The sequence below is a fragment of the Mesocricetus auratus genome, unplaced genomic scaffold (genome assembly GCF_017639785.1).
Source record: "Mesocricetus auratus isolate SY011 unplaced genomic scaffold, BCM_Maur_2.0 Super-Scaffold_100013, whole genome shotgun sequence".
Classification (NCBI taxonomy): domain Eukaryota; kingdom Metazoa; phylum Chordata; class Mammalia; order Rodentia; family Cricetidae; genus Mesocricetus; species Mesocricetus auratus.
This window is the reverse complement of record NW_024429196.1, coordinates 13,604,004-13,623,579: the sequence shown is the minus strand read 5'-3', so window position 1 is coordinate 13,623,579 and position 19,576 is coordinate 13,604,004. Positions and strand designations below refer to the sequence as shown.

Here is a 19,576-nt window from a genome sequence, read left to right as displayed (position 1 = left end):
TTCACTCATGGGCCACTGCCATGCCTGCTCACAGGTCTGATCCTCCCCTGTAATGAATGTATAGATCGAAGTCTACACATGTTGAAGTCAGGTAGCAATGTGGAGAACTGTCCAGGGTCACCTAACCTCTTCCAGGTGCTCTCATGGAGGACTGCTAGCCCATCTGGATTATTCTCCTACGTCTCTATCTCCTTATCCCTGAATGGCCATGCTGGCCTTGATCCTTGCACCCAGTTGAGACCTGTTCCCTCCCTGTCTGCCACACTCCTGCCTCCCCTGGAGTAGGAAGTAAGAGGTTGTCAATAAATTAACCAACACAGAACTGCATTGGATCACCGGTTCACCACTGGTATTTTTAGCTAACAAAGGGCTGCACCAAAATAGAGGAGTGAGAGTAGCCCACTAAGATTGGGTCTGAGTCTGTGACCAATGCTGTCCTTCAAACATCTACCATCTGCCTGGAATAATCACAGGTTATGTAATACCCTTATATTTACCTGAAATTAATTCATTGCAGGGTGTATGTTTATTTAAGATATAAATTTAAAACCATTTCTTTATCATTTTTATAAATGGGTCTGCTGATCTGCTTATTATAGATTGGGGTAATAGGGTGCCACCATTTTATTAATTTTTTTTCTGTTAATCAAATGCTCTGTTCAAACTCCACTCACCACTCTAGATTTCAAAGCTGTTTATTTGCATCTCAAAGCCAAGCCCATATAGAAAAGTCTGTGTCAGACTAGGAATGGATGGAGTCAAGGCTATTCTTACTCAACAATCTTGCCTTGAAAGAGGACGTTACTGTTCCCAAAGACATAGGAACTGTGCTGTGTTTTATCTGATGATAATCAAGGGTGATTTATAAGCTTAGCGAGAGAGGTAGGAGGTCATCATGCTACTTGGTGTATTAGGAGAGAGGCCAGACACCAAAAGGAAATAGCCTACAACTCAGACATCTATTCCTCTATGAGTTAAATTACCATGGAGCAAATATTGTGAGCGAGCTCCTCAACTTTGTCCTAAACTCCCGTGTCCGGGAGTACTAACCCAAGTAGGGAATGCGACTTGGTAGAAATTTGGGGATTGATGGGCAGCAAGTGTTCAGATCCTTGAAGGGTTCCCTAAGGCAATGCTGCATGATGGCAAGAGTGTTATGGTCTCCCCCAAATCCCAAAGTAAACTCTATCTCCCTCCACACCTGTCTCAAACCCTCCTGGGACTTGTACAAGAAGATGAGGTGGGGATTTGCGTACACAGTGTGTTCACATCACCCAGAGGACCCATTTGACTATAACTCCCCCTTTGCCCTCTGAACTTAGGCTTCCCTTCAGGTTTGCTCTGTTCTGTTTTCAGGGTCTGTGATTCTGTGGACTTTTTGGTGTCCACAGAGTTCCACGGTAATTGTTTTTCTGTTTTCTTTTTCTCTTCTGTTGAAAAGATTCTTGGTAATCTCTTAAAGCTTTTCAGAATCTTTTTTGCTTGCCCTACACTATATCCTATGCATCATGGTGAGCTGTGGCTGTCCCCTTCCCCCTATCCTCATTGATAAATCAGCCAGAGTAACCTTGGAATGCTGCTGGAGGTCTCGCACCCGCCCCCCTTTCTGTCCCCTCCTCTTGCTAGTTTACTCTCAGGTTTTCACAGCCAGACCAGAGGCTGCTTGCATACTTAGAGACTATGTTTGCAACCTTCTGCTCTTGGTATTTGCAAGCAATTAGCAAAGTATGTTTAGAGTTGAATTGTTATGGAGGCACATTCCACTGTGATTCCCTATAATTAGAAGGATATGCTCTCAACTTCTTCAAGAACTCTGAGAATCCAGTCTTCTGATTGAAAGGGATTGAACCCTATATTGTTTTACGAATAAAGCAGTAACTGGAGTTCACTTAGCTAGCAGAATATACTAATTCCACATGGTGATTTCAATGTCATATTTTATAGTTTTTTTGTCGTTGTTTCATGCTAAGATTATCATCCTAAAATGTAATGTTAAAAATGATCTGGGGCTAGGAAGCTAACTCAGTTGGTAAAGTACTTGCCAGGGGAGTATGAAGACATGAATTCTACTCCCAGAACTCATTTGAAAAAGCAGGACAAGGAGGTACACACTTGGAATCCCAGAGCTGAGGCGATAGAATTAGACAGATCCTCAAGGTTTCATAGCTAGCCAGTCTAGCCAGATTGATGAGCTGGAGGCCAGTGAGAGATCCTGCCTCAAAGAAAAGTGTGCGGCTCCTGAGGAATGATTGACTTCTGCTCAGCTCCCATATCAGCACACACAAGAACCCATATGAACACATGCACACACACTCTTGCACACGTGAGTGCACTCACCTACCCACATATGCACACAATATTCACAAAATAACCCGTGGGCTACAGATGTAGTACAGTGTAGAGCACCTGCCTACTATGTACAGAGCCCTGACTTCCATGCAAAATAACAATAGCAGTTAGTAACTATGACCTCAGTTGTGTAGAGTTTATAACAGTGATGGTGCTTGGTTATATAAACTAGCAGTTTAATGCCAAGGTATCTATTAAGGTAAGAAATTGTCACTCTTACTTGATTGCTATTAGCAGTGCTATGGAACTCTCCAGAATAAAATTTTTAGAAGGAGGCATTCTTTTCCTCCATCAAACTTAATAGATTTCACAGAACAGCTTTTCTCCAAAATCATTTGGCTGACTCTGAAGTTTGAGAAGCCAGGAAATAAAGAGAGGAGCTAAGTGTGGAATTCTCTAGGTGTCCAGGTGATGCAGGCTGGGGAAGGTGAACAAGCTGGTTGAGCTGAGCCCATGAGACCTGGCATCAGGGGAGCAGCCTCATGGACAGGTGGTATCAGGGCTTCAGACACCAAGTCTTTTATGGCTGGTGTCTCAATTGGGGATGTAGCTATTAGCGTCTGCCACTGTGATTTTCACTGGTTCATCATCTTGTTAAAGTTGGGGTTCTGTGATAAGCAAACTATGTGACTTAAATGATAGAATGTATTTTTGTTCCATTGTCTTGGAAAGCAAAATAAACCCAAGGCCAAGATGTCAGAATCTTGTGGCTTTACAGGGGACTTTCTTCTTCCTGTATCCATGAGCCTTAGGGGTTGTTTGCTCCCATCCTCTTTATTATGACACTAAACCTATCATATAAGCTCCATCCATATGAACTAGTCACTTTGGAAAAGTCCTCCAAATACCATCACACTGGAGACCAAGGGTTTAACACAGGAATTTAAGAAGGCACAAACATTTACACTATGAGTGTTAACTCAGGGACCAGGGCCAGATGTATTGGTGAGCTGTGGGGCTGGGGTCAGTAGAGACAGGCATCATCTCAGCCATTTCAGGAACTCTTTCTGTGTTGTCTGAAGTGCCTTCTGCAGAACAGCGCTGGTGTCCCACGTTAGAGCTTTACAGTAATGAGATTTCATACAGTTGATGTTACTTGTGCCTCTTGCTGACCTGTGAAGAAGATGCAGTAGTTTTATTTGCCAGTTTACAAACTGAGCCTTGGTGCTTTAATGACTCCAGTGTAGTCTAATGTTGGTTGAAATAACTTGTTCAGTGTGAGAAGCTAATGAGTGCTGATCTCATTCCCTGTAATCAGACTTGTCTTAGGTTATTACTGTGACTGAAAGTAGCATGGGAAGGAAAGGGTATATTTCTCCTTACAACTTTTAGGTCATGCTCCATCAATGGAGGTAAATCAGGGCAGTAGACATTGAAGGAATGCTGCTTACTGACTTGTTCCTCATGGCTTTCTCATACAACCCAGGACCTTCTGCTCATGAATGGCACAGTCCACTATGAGCTGGGTCCTTCCGCATTAGTCATGAATCAAGACACTACCCCACAGGCTTGCCTACAGGCCAATCTTCTGGAGGTATTTTCTCAGTTAAGATTACCTCTTCCCATGTATGTCTAGGTTAGTGTTGAGTTGACAAAAGCCAAGCAGCATAAAAGTCCTCCTAGACACAAGGACATGGAACTTTGCCTTCTCTTTCACTGATAATGACTTAGTGATGTAAGATCCCCAGAACACCCAGGAACTTCCATTTTGGCAAGCGATTAATAATGGAAAGCTAAAATTTGCCTTAAAGATTTCATCCAGCTCTTCATTTGAATACCTAAGCAACTCTGGGATCAGAAACATGTTCCAGTCACATTAAGTTCAGCTTACCCTGGTGGTCTGTGGACCCTTGTGCCCTTACCTGTCCCTCAGTCCCATCTGTACAACTGGCAGCCACAGTGAGAGTTTGCACAGCAGACCTGAGAAGCTCACCCTTTCAGCTGGTCACCCTTGTCTGAGGTTCTAACATTTCAATACAGGCTGCTAAGGATCTGCGAGGCTCTGGAGTTTGGGCTTGTTTTCCCAGGAAAGAAAGAAGAAGTTAGAATCCAATATTAGCAAACCTCTCCTCCCTATTAAAAGGCCACCTTCAGCAAGTCTTGTGTGTGATAGGCAGTTCCTGAAGCAAAGCCTTCTAGGACAATGGCCCCAGCTGGTATGAGCCCTTGCCATCCCATGCTTACATCTTCAGAAATAGCAGTGATTGAGCCAAAGCTGGAATGTGTTCCCAAGCCTTTGAAATAATGAAAGGGGTTTGGAAGCTCTTCCCACTTCCTGCCCCCTTCAGGCGTTCTGAGCCTTTTTATTTAAGTCTCATGTTCTGTGGGAGGAGGTCTTGGTGAAAATTGAAAAGAAGTCTGCCAAGCAGAAATTCCATCACATGGAATTTCCATCCTTTTGAGAAGGTACAAGAGCACCCAAGACTGGTGGGCTGGGGTGGGGGTGGGGGACAGGCACAGGGATAGACCAGAACACTTTTGGAGTATTGATGGTAAGTAAGGTTCACATAGGTGTTGGGCTGGGTCCAGGTCTCGAGAGCTTGTAGGCCTGCTCAGGCTGTGGGCGCTGCTGCTGGGACACACATCTGAAGTTCTAAGACCTACTAAGTAGCTTATTACCAAGACCTAGGCCTCCAAATCAAGCAGACCACATGTTTTAGGGTTCTATAAGAGACAGCATGACCACAACAATCCTTGTAAAGGAAAACATTTATTTGGGGCTGACTTACAGTTCAGAAGTTTAGTCCATTATCATCATGGTGGGAAACGTGGGTGGCATGCGGCAGACCTGGTGCTGGAGAGGTAGCTGAGAGTTCTATGTCTGGATCTGCAGGCAGCCAGGGAAAACTGTGAGCCACTAAGCCTGGCTTGAGCTTCTGAGACTGTAAAGTGACACACTCCTTCAACAAAGTCACACCTACTCCAAGAAGGCCACACCTCCTAATAATGCCACTCCCTATGGGCCTATGGGGGACTTCTTGTTGTTTATTTGGGTTTTTTGTTTCTGTTTTTTTGAGACAGGACAGCCCTGGCTGTCCTGGAACTCACTCTTGTAGACCAGACTGTCCTCAAACTCACAGAGATCCACCTGCCTCTCCCTCCAGAGTGCTGGGATTAAAGGTGTGTGCCACTATGACCCAGCAGGGAGGGCATTTTTATTCAAACCACTACATTAACCACAAATCTGAGGCCCGATACCGCCTTTCAGCTTCACATTCATTCGTTCTGTTAGTGAAAGGGAGTATTGAAGGTGCCTCTGACTTTGTGATGTTCACAGTGTGGAGAACGGGAATTTAAAGAAGGAAACAGGGAGAGAGCAAGCATACAAATGGTGTTTATTATGTCACCTGTCATCTCCATGTCACTGTAATGAAATGTCCAAGGCAAGCTTGTCTGACCCAGCCAACTTATCCAGTCCATGCTTGACAGGGGGAATGTGGGCTGAGGAAAGAAATAGATTTAAGACAACAGGTAGAGTCTGGAGGGCATCCTGTGAATACTGTGATCAACCCCAAGTTTATTGCTCTAAGTTCTTATATTCTCCCATCAAACAGGAGTGGGGAGGTGGGAGGCAAAAGACTTCCTTACCATGCTACAAGGAACAAACAAATGTAATTAGCTCCATAATACCCAAACACCAATTAACCACACCCTAAACCAAATATCTACACCTTAGGTCAAATATCCCGTTGTCTAGGCAAAACATACAATAGCCGTACTTTAGATGAACCATCCTGTGGCTCAGCCTTGAAGGAGCAATAATAGGCTCAGACTTTGTGTCAAAATGGAACGGAGCCACTTCTATGGGCCTCCGTACAAACTACTTTATGAAGAAAAAAGATTGATTTAGCTTTGTTTGGAGGGTCAAGGGAATGGTGCCTGCATCTTCTGAGTGCTGAGGTAGGCCTCATAGCAGGTAGTAGGAGCCTGAGTTGACAGAGTGGTCATATCTTAAGTTTGTCTATAGAAACAACGAAGGCAAACACAGACCTTCATAACAGTCTCCAAGAGATAACCAACCAGGTGTCCCAGGAGAACTTCTTTCCAGAGAACTCCCTATTGTAAGGAATAAATAAATAAAATAAAATGGCCCACTGACCCCCCACCCCAGGTGTCATCTCCCATGGTACCACTCTAAAGACGAGGTTTTCAATCACAACGGACCCTCCACTGACAGCTTATATATGAGGCAGGTAATGTTTGAGCTGGACAGTCAGTGGCCATAGGCTACAACTATGTGAGGCATTTCTGTGATGGTGGTTCTAGGAATATCTGTATCCTTTGCAGAAATGACCTTTGCAGACTCCTCCCAGACATTGCATGAAACTCTGGCTGGGCAGGAACATTCCCTCCTCTGCTGACTTCTGTTCCTCTGCTGTTAGTGGGGGATGTGGAGGCTTAGGGAGGAACTCCCATGCTAGTCAGTGCATTGTTTTATCCTATTACTGACTTTCCTTTCACGAGAATCTTAGCTGTTTCAGTTCTCTCCTAAATACAGTCTGGTTCTTCCAGGTTGAGAGGATAGAGACTGTGAATCAGAATTGGAAGTGTGTGGTGGTGAATATTACAATACTGAACCGCTTCTATAGCGCTGTCAGAACAATGGCTGTGGGGCAGATGGGGGGTGTTGGACAATGTGAAACTGGCTTAGCTCCAGCCTAAGTTCTGCATATTTACTTTGTGGTGTAATCATCTTTCCCTCCCCCTCCCTCCAAGCTATAGCAATTAATAGAAATCATTGTATTACCCTTCAAACCCGATTCATTGGAAGCCAGTAATGTATTATAAGCTAAGACATTGTTTTAGACAAAATTTTCCTAGGACAATACCACAGACAGACAGACAGACCCCCCCCACACACACACACCCCTACACACCTACACCTCCTCACCCCATGAAGGAAACCCATGACAGACCAATGTAACAATTGTACCAAAGTCCAACTTGGTGAACCACTGATTTTATTGTGGTTCCTAACAGGAGTATGGGTGAGGGGTTACTCCATGGCATGGATGAGGACTCAGGAGAGCTGCAAGTCTGGGTCTCTCTGCACAGCTTGTAGACAGCAGGTCAGGTCTAAGAGCTCTTGGAGATGTTTGCTCCTATAAAGCTCAGGAGAGACCCTCCAGAATCTTCCAGGTACCAGCTTTGCCAGCCAGTGACCTTTTGTTTACCCCATGAGTCTCCTGAGCCTCCTCTTTCAGTTCAGAGGAACCTGCCTTGGGGCAGGTGTATATGGGAGTCATTTGTCTTGAAAAGAGCCACGCAGGCTCCCTACTTGGATTCCTGGCTCTGATGTTCCCTGGCTACATCTTACTGCAGGTGTCACTCTTGTGCTCTTATTGAGCCTGTGTGCTGTGCTCTGGTGTTTTCATACAACACATCGTGACATAGGTAGACATATCACTGTGTCTTCTGGTGAGGAAACTGCACATGAAAATGCCCCATGTAATGTGCACAGTACTTAAACTCCATGTTAAAACCAAGGCCCAAGCGTGCTTACTCTTCTCTCTCTGAAAACAATAGTTGTAACTACCACCCCATGTTCACTGTACGATTACCTCCACTCCCAGGATTCCTCAGGAAAGGAGGAGTTTTCAGGCGACAGTTTGTAAGGACATCTGCTCTGTACCCTTCTCCATTTTGTTAGAAGCTGCCCTCCCCCACTCCGCCCCCTTTAGAGATAAACAACAATTTTGACGTCAATTACAAGTATTAGCCTGACTTATTGGATGACATGGGGAAAATGATTTTGTTCCACTTTCATTGTTTTAAACATTTAAAGTAATTTTATTATATAATTGGATTCCTCCATGGAGTAATCTTTTTCTTAAACACCAAAGAACCTGAATTGGCTTTGATGGCCTGTTACTGATGGGCTGTGTCTTCAGGGTAGAATGGTTGCTAAGGTAATTTCCCCAACAGTTGCTTGTGTTGTGCTCTTTAGTTTTGTGTCACAGTGACAAAACTGACTCATCAGTGGCGTCTCTGCTAAATGGATTAGACTTGCAGCAACCCTGGCTCCATTCTGTCATTGCTGTTCATTTTATAAGTGACCAGCTGACTGTAGTGCCCTCACAGACTGGTCATCTGCAGCCAGAGTGAGTTTGAGCAAGGGACTCTGAAACATATTGGGAAGGACAGAGCCACCAGTGAGGAGGGTGTCCTGTTTCCTCCAGTGTCTAGGGTGTCAGCTGCGCCCTTCCATCATACTGAATACTATTGAGCTCGCCAAGCTCAGGGCACCCCCTCGTGGTGCAATGGCCCATATTCAATGAGAGAAACCAATAGGTAACTTAGACCAATAGCCAGCTTCAAAGCAATGGAGAAGCTGCACAGTTAGTTGTGATCTTACAGTTTTCCCCACCTCCAAAGTTCCAAGACGGTAAACCCTCATATTCTGTTTCTATTAAAGGAGATTATTTCAATTTTTTTGTTAATATCATATTCGATGCTAAGGAATTCTTGGTGGTAGGGGTAGAAACAAATCAGAAAAGTAAGCACAATAATTTGCTGCCAGTCCTATGGAATTTAAAATTAATGTCTTTTTAAATTACAGGAGTAATTGCATAATCTATAAAGAATATACATAGGAATTAGTACAGTCCTACAACCTGTAGGATATCCCTATTAGCATTTGGTGTGTCCTCTGCTCTTTTTTTATGGGCATATAAATTCAAAACCGAAAGCATTTGTCATTTTTTTCTGGCATGGTTTTATCTACTTAATTATATGTGCAAATGTCTTGTTTTGTCTCCAGATGCAGATTTGCTGCACAAATTAAGCTTCCTCAAACTTGTGATCCTCCTGCCTCAGCATCGAAGTGCTGAGATCATGGGTGTATGTTGGTGTGACCGGCTGTGTGTGTCTTTGTTGGCGTCTGTTTTCATTGACCCCAGCATGAGTACACCCCCATGTTTGCAGGACACTGTGCAGGCTCCCATAGGTAATGATTATTTCCTTAGAGTTAATCACTGTATACATATGATGAATATTAAGATGTGTCAGCAATATAATTTGAATTACCTATTTTTCTTGTATGTGTATGGGAATTTCACCTGAGTAATGTCACCACAAGTGTGCGGTGATGGATGAGGCCAGAAGGCGACGTTAGCTACCCTGGAACTGGAGTTATAGACAGTTATTAGTTGCCATATAGGTACTGGAAGAGCAGTCAATGCCCATTGGCAATATAATTTGTCTTAAAGATTTGTATTTATTTTATATTGGTGCATTGGTGTATATGAATGCCATTTATATGTGATTATCCACAGAGACAAGGGAGGGCATCAGATACCCTGGAGCTGGAGTACCAGGAAGTAGGAATTGAGCATAGAGCTCTATAAGCCTCAGCTCCGTGTAATCCTTTCAGTAGCCTTCACTGTCTATGCTCTTCCCAGTTTACAGATGAGGAAAATCAAGTGGGAAGAAAATTAAATAGCTGCTAGGTGTCTTCAAAAGCAGGGAAACGGTTTCAGGAAGTCAGTGAAAACGACATCTTTTATTCTTTGAAACTTAAACTAAGTAGAAAGTAGTAGTGAAAATGCCCACGGTAAATTGAAGAACAAGTATGTGAGCCACCAGAGAAAAAGGCAAGAAAACCTGCTTCTGTGTTCTTTGCTCAGTAAGACAGAAGCCTCCACGAGGCTCTGGCCATGGGACTTCTCCGTGAGGTCAAAGGGGACAAGTCAGTGTTCACGGAGGACTCAGCGCAGACATGTCTTCCATGGATCATAACAATGTTTTTTTTTTTTTTTTTTTTTTTTTTTTACCGAGACAGGGTTTCTCTGTATTGTTTTGGAGGCTGTCCTGGAACTTGCTCTGTAAACCAGGCTGGCCTCAAACTCACAGAGATCCACCTGCCTCTGCCTCCCGAGTGCTGGGATTAAAGGCGTGCGCCACCAACGCCCAGCCATAACAATGTTGTATACATGCATTTTATTTAACCACAGTTTGCTAAGTGGCAACCAGTCATCAAGAGTTGCCTCTGGGTAAAGCCACATCAGAAAATCTTTAATTTGTGAAGAAAACCAAGAACTTAACCTTTAAGTTAAACGTTAACCTTTCGAATTCTAACCCCCCACCATTTCTCACTGCTGCCCCTAGACACCTGAGTGTTTCTTCTGCCACCTTCACATTGGGGACAGTTAGACTTGTCATTGAAAACTCAGAGATGTGTAGAGCTAAAGAGGAAAGTTCCATGTCAGCCTTTGCTTGTGCCACGAGCAGTGTTCTATGCTGGAAAAAGATCTCCGGAATCAGAACCCTCATGAACAGAAACATCTACTGATTACTTTTTGCCCTTTCATTCTGATGGCTGCTCAGTTTTTTTTCTAATAGTATTTGAAAAAGAATTATCCTCCTGATTAATTTGTATAGCATCATTGTTTTGCCACTCCAGTTATTTCCTTGAAGTGATGTGCAACTCTTTGATAATCAAGAAGTTTAATCAAGGAGAGATAGCTCGGTGGTTATGAGCTCAGGTTGCTCTTCCAGAGGACCCAGGTTCAATTCCCAGCACCCACATGGCAGCTCACAACTGTCTGTAACTCCAGTTCCATGGGATCTGACACCTTTACACAGACAAATGTGTACATAAAAATTAAAATAAATAAAAATATGTTAAAAAGAAGTTTAATCAAACTAGCATCTTTTGAGGCCAACAAGATGGCTCAGTGGATCATCATGCTTGCCACAGAGCCTGATAACTTGAATTTAACCAGGAAACCACATGGCAGAAGTAGAGAACTAACTCCTATAAGTCATCCTCTGACCTCTGCACACAGCCATACATGTGTGTGTGTCCCCCACCCCAGCAAATAAATAAATGTTTTGTTTTGTTTTTTAAAGACTAGCTTCCTTGCCACTAGCTTACTTCCTCTCTTAGTGTTTGGGAACTAGTTTATTTTCTAGTTAGAACCATACATAAGCTTCTAAGTGCTACCTATTTAGTTTGAATGGCATATAAGAGAGACCCTAGTTGGGGCTAGAGAGATGGCTCAGTGGTTAAGAGCACTGGCTGCTCTTCCAGAAGACCCAGGTTTAATTCCCAGCACCCACATGGCAGCTCTCAACTATCTGTAACTCTAGTTCCAGGGGATCTGATACCTTCACACCAATGCACATAAACTTAAATGTGAGAGAGAGAGAGACAGAGAGAGAGAGGCCCTTCTGGGGCTTAACATTTTTCTCACTCATATGGAACCCACTTGGAGGTAAACAGTTCTCTGTGAGTTTCCTTTTTAACCTTGAAAAACTTCAGTAGTGAGGGGATAATGGTGGTTGGAGGCAGGGCCTCCTTATGCCTTAAGACCTCTTCTCCAACTTGAGGGCCTCCAGAGTCTTAGGATGGCAAGATGTACCACCATGTCCAGCTGCTGGCTCCAAGTTCTTCCTTCTTTGGATCCATGGACCTCCTAGAAAGGGCTTCCCTCCTGCTAGCACTCCTGGGTCTTCCCCTGGTCTACTCGTGGGAAACTAATAGTTTCTGTGTTTCCTGGTCTCCACTTACTCCCCCAAAGCCAAGCTAAGAATGAACCGGGAGAGTACACACACACACACACACACACACACATACACATGCGCGCTGTAGGTCTCCCTGACACTGGGGGCTCCTTGGCCCCTGGTCTCCCTCACCCGCTTCTATTCCAGGTTGACTCTGTAGGGCTGAAGTCTCCTCTCTGCCACCAGGTATGGCTCTCCTTCACCTTGTAATAGTAAGTGTGATTTTATGTAGCCGTTCGCCTCCGTCTGACTACAGCAGACCTTCCAATCTCTCATCCTATTTCCATCTTACACGTTTATTTACCGTGCACCTCTAGGATTTTGTTATTTGTGGTCTGCCTCAAGATATTTCTTTCCTCGTGGATGAAGCCTGTAAACTCTGCAGAAGAGATTCAGAGGGCCCTATAGCAGCCCTCTTAGGTCTGAGGAGAATATATTCACCGGAAAAGGAGCTTTTATGAGGTCAGGCTAGCAGATAGTTCTTCAAATGGTGTCGCGCTATTTGTTCCTTGTGAAGGCCGTAAAAAGTTCTTTTACTGGTTGTAACCCCTTAGAGCATTATGGGCGGAATATTTTAACACAGCTATTGTCAGAAGACGTGTCTTGGCTTTTAAACATACCCTTTTGTATTCTAAGATTTTTTTTTTCCCTCTTACGGTCTGTAGCTGATGAGTATGGTCCTAAATGATGTAGAGTTACTCAGACATAAATGAATATGATGTATATATTATATGTACAAAGTGTTAACCTGGATCATATATAGTGCAATTTATTACAATGGTATGTGTTTACATTTAATCTTATTACGATGGTAGCTGTTTAGTTTAGTTTTTGTTTTTTGAGACAGGATTTCTCTGTGTAGCCCTGGCTCTCCTGGAACTCACTTTGTAGATCAGTCTGGCCTCCAGAGATCCGGCTGCCTCTTCCTCCACAGTGCTTACTACCACCTCCCATCTGTGTTTAGTTATTACACTCCATCTTAGCCAAAGTGAATTTCTTTCTTTTTTTTTTAAGATTTTATTTATTTATTATGTATACAACACTCTGCTTCCATGTACGCCTGTAGGCCAGAAGAGGGCACCAGATCTCATTACAGATGGTTGTGAGCCACCATGTGGTTGCTGGGAATTGAACTCAGGACCTCTGGAAGAGCAGCCAGTGCTCTTAACCTCTGAGCCATCTCTCTAGCCCTCCAAAGTGAATTTCTAAGGAGCTATTTATTTATCTAATCTTCAAGACAAGGTCCCTGTATAGCATAGCCTAGTTTTGAACTCAGGATCCTCCTGCATCTCAGCCTTCCAAATGCTGGGATTCTAGGTGTTGATTACAATTGATTTTAGAGACCCTATATGTTGGTCGTCTGCATGGGTATACCTGAATTCATGACCGATCCTACACACTAGGAGAACACTTCATTGGCTGACATGAGGTACAAGAAGTGATCATTCTTGTGTTAGGGTTACACAAATTTCCTTTTTCAAAACACATGAAGTATTTTCTACCTTAGACCATTTTTTAAAGATTTGTTTTTCTTTTTATTTATGCATTCGTGTGTGTGTGTGTGTGTGTCTGTGTCTGTGTCTGTGTCTGTGTCTGTGTCTGCCTACGTGCACACGTGGGTTGACGGTATGTTCACATGTGAATGCAGGGACCCAGGGAGTCCAGGAGAGGACACTGGATCTCCTGCAGCTGGCTAGTGTCACAGGAGGCTGTGATCTGTGCTGAGAACTGAACTCAGGTCCTTTGCAAGAACAGCACTCACTCTTCCTGCTGAACTATCTCTCCAATCCCTCTAGTTCAGGTTTTTAGAAAACGAAGGGGTCCAAAAATAGATCAGTAGCATCAAAGCAAATGAAACGAATTAAGCACTGGCACACTAAGCCCTGACCAGCGAGGCTGTCCAAGCGCCTCTGGGGTCAAGTATTAGCACTCAGGCTTTGGATTAAATCCTGCTCATCTGTTCCAGCCTGATTTCATAATAGTGGCTGTGGCATCGCTGGTGGCAGGGTGCAGAGGGCACTGCACATAGGACTATGTTAGAGGCTGTGGACCCAGAGGCCAGTGCCAGTCGTCATGGTAACTTCCTGCCAGCCTGACTCAGCAAGCTGTTGCATTGGTTGGGCAGGCTTTGTCAGGTCCTCCATACCCTTGTGACCGTGGGTCAGTGTGACTGACACATTCTCAGGTAACACAAGGTGCAGTCAAGCACACCTGTGTCAGGATATTCGAGGCGACCTCTGGTAGTTAGGACTTACTTGCTTTCAACGTTGTTTTGACAAGGAAATGGCTGGGCTTGCCACTGCCCCTTCCCTGCATTACGATGATGATGATGATGATGATGATGGTGGTGGTGGTGGTGGTGACGATGAAGAAGCGTGCGTATGAAGGACTAGCTGTTCCCTTTGGGCAGCCTCCCCCTTTTTCTCTTCATGTTTTCACTCTCTTTCTTTCTTTCTTTCTTTCTCCTGGTCACAGGCTTTGCAGTGCATGCTGGTCTCTCTCCAGGCAGAACTTGACATTCAAAGGTACTTGATGAAAATCCAGCCGCCTCAGCGAGTCAGTACTCCCTCTTTCCTTTGTCTGAACTGAGCTGCACCTCGTTTGTGCCTTTTCCATGCTACAGCTTGTGGTGTTCCGATCACTGTGACCTACTAAACCAAATCGCCTGTGTGTTCCCATTTAGCCTGAGGACTGATGGGAGTGCTCCCAGCATCGGGAACCATGTGCATCCTTTGCAGTGATGAGCGTGGGTATCATTAGGATGAGCATTAACTGCATGCTTGCCTCAAAATAATGTATTTTCCATAAAGCGGCTTGTCGAATGAGTGGTAATGCATAAGGCCAGGGTCTCTGCATGGTTTCTGAAAGATGCTGTCCCAGTGAGACCCCCTCATCACCAGTTGACAAGTCCTCTTGGAAGTAAAGCAGAGTCTTTCACTCCTCTCAGAAGTCTGGATTCACACGTCTGACGTAATTCAGATCCAGCACCACAACAAAGGATCCAGGACACTTGACTGACCCACGTTTCCATATAGCAATGATGGGAGCAAGAGTGTGTGTGTTGTTCTAGAACTTACTGAGCCCATGTGCCTTTTAAATGCTGTCCTCCAAGAGGCAAGGTGTATTGGAATTCCCCATTTTGCAAATGAGGAAACTGAGGCCCAGAGATTACATAACTTGCATGAAGCCACGATGCCAGCTAGTGTCAGATCTGTTGTTTGTCTCCAGGCTATCTAGCCCCAGCAATTAATCGTTGAGTTATTATTATTCGTTTGACTTTAAGCTCAAGGCCCTCCACTTCATACTTAGTTTAGATTGTTCAGGCTCCAAGAGATGGGAACAACCCCAGTCATTTGGCTCAGTGTTGGATAGCTGTGCCAACTAAAGATGTGCCACATAGCCCCCAAAACACGGGATTATTTCTCCATTGTCTCCTGAATATGCACACACTGGAACCACAGCCCTTTACTGTGAGGCCCCTGAGCAAAGGCTCAGGAAGCATCTAACTGTCTAGCTGTCTGCCTATCTACAGAGGGGGCCCCCCACCCCTTCTTGGTCAGTGTCAATGACAACGCTGACCTCTTCACCTTCCCTTTTTAGATAATGGCTCCTTTGATCTTCTGTTTGGAACAACAAGCTCAAATTAGAAAGTTCCTGCTCCAATAGATAGACTTAAAGTTAAATTTGGGGTCAGGCCTCATGGCACAGCCCTTTAATCCCACAACTCTGGAGGCACAGGCAGGTGGATTTTTGTCGAGTTTGAGGCCAGTCAGGTCTTAGACCTACATAGCAAGACCCTGTCCTTTAAATAGTTAAATTTGGACTTCACATACCCAAAAGCGCATTGTCCTATCCCACAGCTGCCCAGTTCTGACAGGTGTTTATCCTTAATTTCTTTCCTTCAGTTCTTAACTGTTTCCATATCTCCATAATGAATTCTGTAATTCATGCAAAAGAGAGGCCTTTGCCACTTCCTTGCAAATGTGTTGCACACTGAGGGGAAGGATGCTGCAGTGAGCTCTACACTGCCCTTGGCTCTTTTCACATTTTCACGACTTAGATTTGATACTGTGGTGTGGGATTCCCCCCCCCCCCATCATAAATAGTGAAGACCATGGGATCCCATTCCACACTTTTTTGGGAAGAGAGTAGTGCCAATGGAAACCCAGGATCTTGCTAACTCTGTGTCATTTTTCTTTCTTTTTCTTATGTTTAAAAGAAATCTTCTATTCTCCTTTTCTTTTCTCCTTCCTTCCTTCCTTCCTCCCTTCCTCCCTCCCTTCCGTTCTTTCTTTTTTTCATTTGTTTCTTATTTGAGATAGTGTCTCATTCTGTAGTCTTGGCTGACCTAGAACTTACTGTGTAGACCAGGCGAGCCTCAGATTTAAAGAGACCCATCCACTTGTCTCTGCCTCCTGAGGGCTAGGATTAAAGATGTCTGACCCACACCCTACTCTTTTCTTTCTTTTTAGCTTATCCACGAATCATTGAGACCTCTTTCAATTTTTTTCTTTTCTATTTTGTTGCATTATAGAGAAGGTACACCTACGGTAGTGATTTTTGGAGACTCCACAGGAGTGGCAAGAGAATTAGGGTTGAAAATTGAAGACATTTGTTCTCCCCTTCAGTGAATAACTCAGGTCCTCTGTGACATGAAGTTCTCTAGTTTGAAACTGTAAGCAGCCATTCTCCATCCAGTCTTAGTAGCATGGGCACAGTAAGCCGCTGGTGTTTCTTTCTAATCATTATGAGGTCCCATGAGTAGTGGGGTGGCCCCTTATGGTAGGAAGCTGAGCTGAGCTGCCCAGAAACTCTGAGAGAGCAGTACACGGAAACCATGGCTCAATGGTGTTTGCTTTGTGGAGTTCAGAGTTCACACGCTGTCCTGTGAGTCCTAAAACACTCTCCTTACCCTAACAACAAGCCAATATTCTGATTATCTTAATTGTTTATATTTTGTGGTCTGGGAATAGAACCCAAGGCCATATCCATGCTGTTCAAATAAACACTCCACCACTGAAATACACCCCCTACTCCCTACTCCCCCCCTCCTCTGAAAATGTCTTTTAACTGAGAATTGATGTTCAGAAAGGTTTTAAGTATTTCACTAGTATGTTATATTGTTGGAATTAGTTTGTGTTCCACAAAACGGTGTGACCGAACCACAAATCTTTCATATTCTTAATCTTGTCTTTTGTCTGATTTTCCCAACCCTGGTACTTAACATAACAGAGTTAGAAACAAACAAACAAAAACAAAAGGAACAGGATCCCAGATAGACAGTTCAAACTTTCAGAAAGTTATTTTAGTGATTGTTTTTGCTTTTTGTTGTTTATTTTAGATGTGTTTTATTTGGTGGAGTTTTGCTTTCTTTTTGTCTAAATTGAAACTGCTGCAGTGAAATTGAGCATGTGGTGGGCATGGTGGTGGTAGGGATGAGTTTGAGGGTGGGCTTGGGCGTGGGTGACTGCAGTGTAAGTTTGTAAGTAACAGCAAAACACTCTTCCTGGGATATTTAGGGTCTGGCCACAGTGCTAAAGGCTTGGTGGCCTCCCGAAACTTCCTGAGGCCATCTCTCCTGTGGAGATGTTAGGACAAGTGACACTTCTGTCCCTGTCTGTGCCTACACTGCAATTGGACCATTGCTACTAGAGAAAAAAGGCCTGGTTGGTTCCACAATGTTCTACCTCATCTTTAGAGTCTCTGCCTCTGGCCTAGGGCCTCACATCCTCCCCAAAGGCATTAAAACCTAGGCCCCAGGGTTGGGGGTTGGGGGTGTCTAAAAAACGGCCTTTGCTAGGAGACTGCTAAGGTGAGTCTTCCGCACAGGTTGTATTCTATTTAGAATTTCAATGCCTGCAAGCAGGTCCCTCTCCTTTCATCCTGAGTAACGGCAATCCCCACAGACACCTTTTATCCCAGAGCCTTTTAAAGTGCATTCTGGTCTCTGAATTCCAGAGGCTTCCGCAGCTGTGCTCCAGCCTCAGCCAGTGAGGACCTCTGAGCCTCTAAGGCTGGTTCAAGCCCTTGCTTGTTTGTTATGCATATACCGCTTGTTTCACGTCGAGGGAGGAAGGGATCCAGTAATTGATTACAGGCAGTAGACAATAAAGGGAAGTCTCACCGAAGCAGGAAGCAGAGTCTGTAAACGTCCGTCCTGTGACGGGCTGCAAATGGAGTCCTGCTGCTACCTTCCTAACTAGCATGCCTTATTTTACAAAATTCTTCTTATATGACAAGGAAATACTCTACTCGTTCTTCAGGAGGCAAAAGTGTTTTTCTTGCTTTACCATCTAAAAGAGACAGTGTTGTTTCCCTTCTTAAAACAGAGTTAAAAAAACAAAACAAACAGACCGAGTTGGATATCACAGGCAGGGTTGGCAAGCAGACCACACGCAGCATGGCTCACCTGGCCTTTTGTTTTGTATCTGAAATGAAAGGGGCGGGGTAGCAGCCCAGAACAGCCTCGCGGCCCCCCCCCCCGTGCAATCTGAAAGGATCAGGGTCTGAGCTGGTGATGTGGAACTTGCTGATGACCTTCCTTCCCAGCAGCATGGACAGATGCTTGGTGAGGATGGGGAAAGCTGGGCCCCTGGGGCTTTAAGTAGCACCCACCTCAGGGCGGCTCTGTGGAGAAATCAGAAGTCCATCTTAAGAGTAACTGCAGAAGGGTCTATGTCTTGCCACAAGTGTGCCACCAGAAGGGCAGTGGGCAGGTTCCCTCGTGCAGTATGCCCTCGTTAGGGGCTCCTCCGAGAATAAGCCCTCTCCTTGAAATCTAGCTGTGGAGTAGCTGGGCAGTCAGGGAGTGGATATGAGGAGGCCACGGGTGACCACCAGTCTCTCAGCGCCCCAGGAAAGTCTCTCCATTCCCCATCACGTTCCTTGTAATTGTCTTGCTAGTTCATTAATCCTCTGAGGTATGAAAGCAATCATTCTGATTTGGAGAAAACACATCACCTGTAATGCCAACACTGGAAGAAAACCAATGTTAATATTTAGGTATGTGACTTCTATTTCTTATACAAGAAATGTTCCCTGTAACACCTTTGTTATGCTTAGTATTCCAGACTGTGAATACATTGGATTTTGCTAATCACCTTGTAAATTGTTCCTAGACACAGTGATTCAGTTAAGGATGGAATGTGTACACATCTGTACCCACAACCCTGCAATTTTCTTCCTTTAAACAACACCACCAAAAAACTTTCTTTTTTTGTGTGTGCTTTGAGACAGGGTTTCTCTGCTTAATGGTCCTGGCTGTTCTGGTACTTGCTCTGTAGACCAGGCTGGCCTCAAACTCACTGAGATCCACCTGCCTCTGCCTCCCAAGTGCTAGGATTAAAGGCACAAGCCACCATCACCAGGTTCAAATTTTTTTTAGAATGACATCTATTTTGTGTGTTCGTGTGTTCAAGCACCTGTGTTGATACATATGTGAAGGTCAGAGGACAACTTGCAGGGTTTCTTCTCTCTTCCCATCATATGGGTCTGAGGGTTGAATCCATGTCATCCCATTTGGCAGCCAAGTGTCTTTCACCTACTAAGGCATTTGCTCTCCACCTGTGAGGTGTGACCCCTTTAGGAGTTGAATATCAGACATCCTGCACACCAGATATTTATTTACATTACGATTGATGACAATAGCAAAAAATTACAGTCATGAAGTAGCAACAAAAATAATTTTATGGTTGGGGGTTCCCACAACATGAGGAACTGTATT

General features: G+C 44.3%; 1 protein-coding gene and 1 long non-coding RNA gene across 18 annotated transcripts in view; one reads left to right on the top strand and one right to left on the bottom strand.

Moving 5' to 3' along the window:
• Positions 1-19,576, top strand: part of Kiaa1217 (KIAA1217 ortholog) — an 806,709-nt gene that overhangs the window by 636,765 nt on the left and 150,368 nt on the right. The window lies entirely within an intron of this gene.
• On the bottom strand, positions 3,219-4,370 carry LOC121143500. The gene is made up of 2 exons (XR_005880712.1): positions 4,212-4,370; positions 3,219-3,462 (listed from the first exon to the last, which is right to left on the bottom strand). It is a non-coding gene; the product is annotated as an uncharacterized LOC121143500 (long non-coding RNA).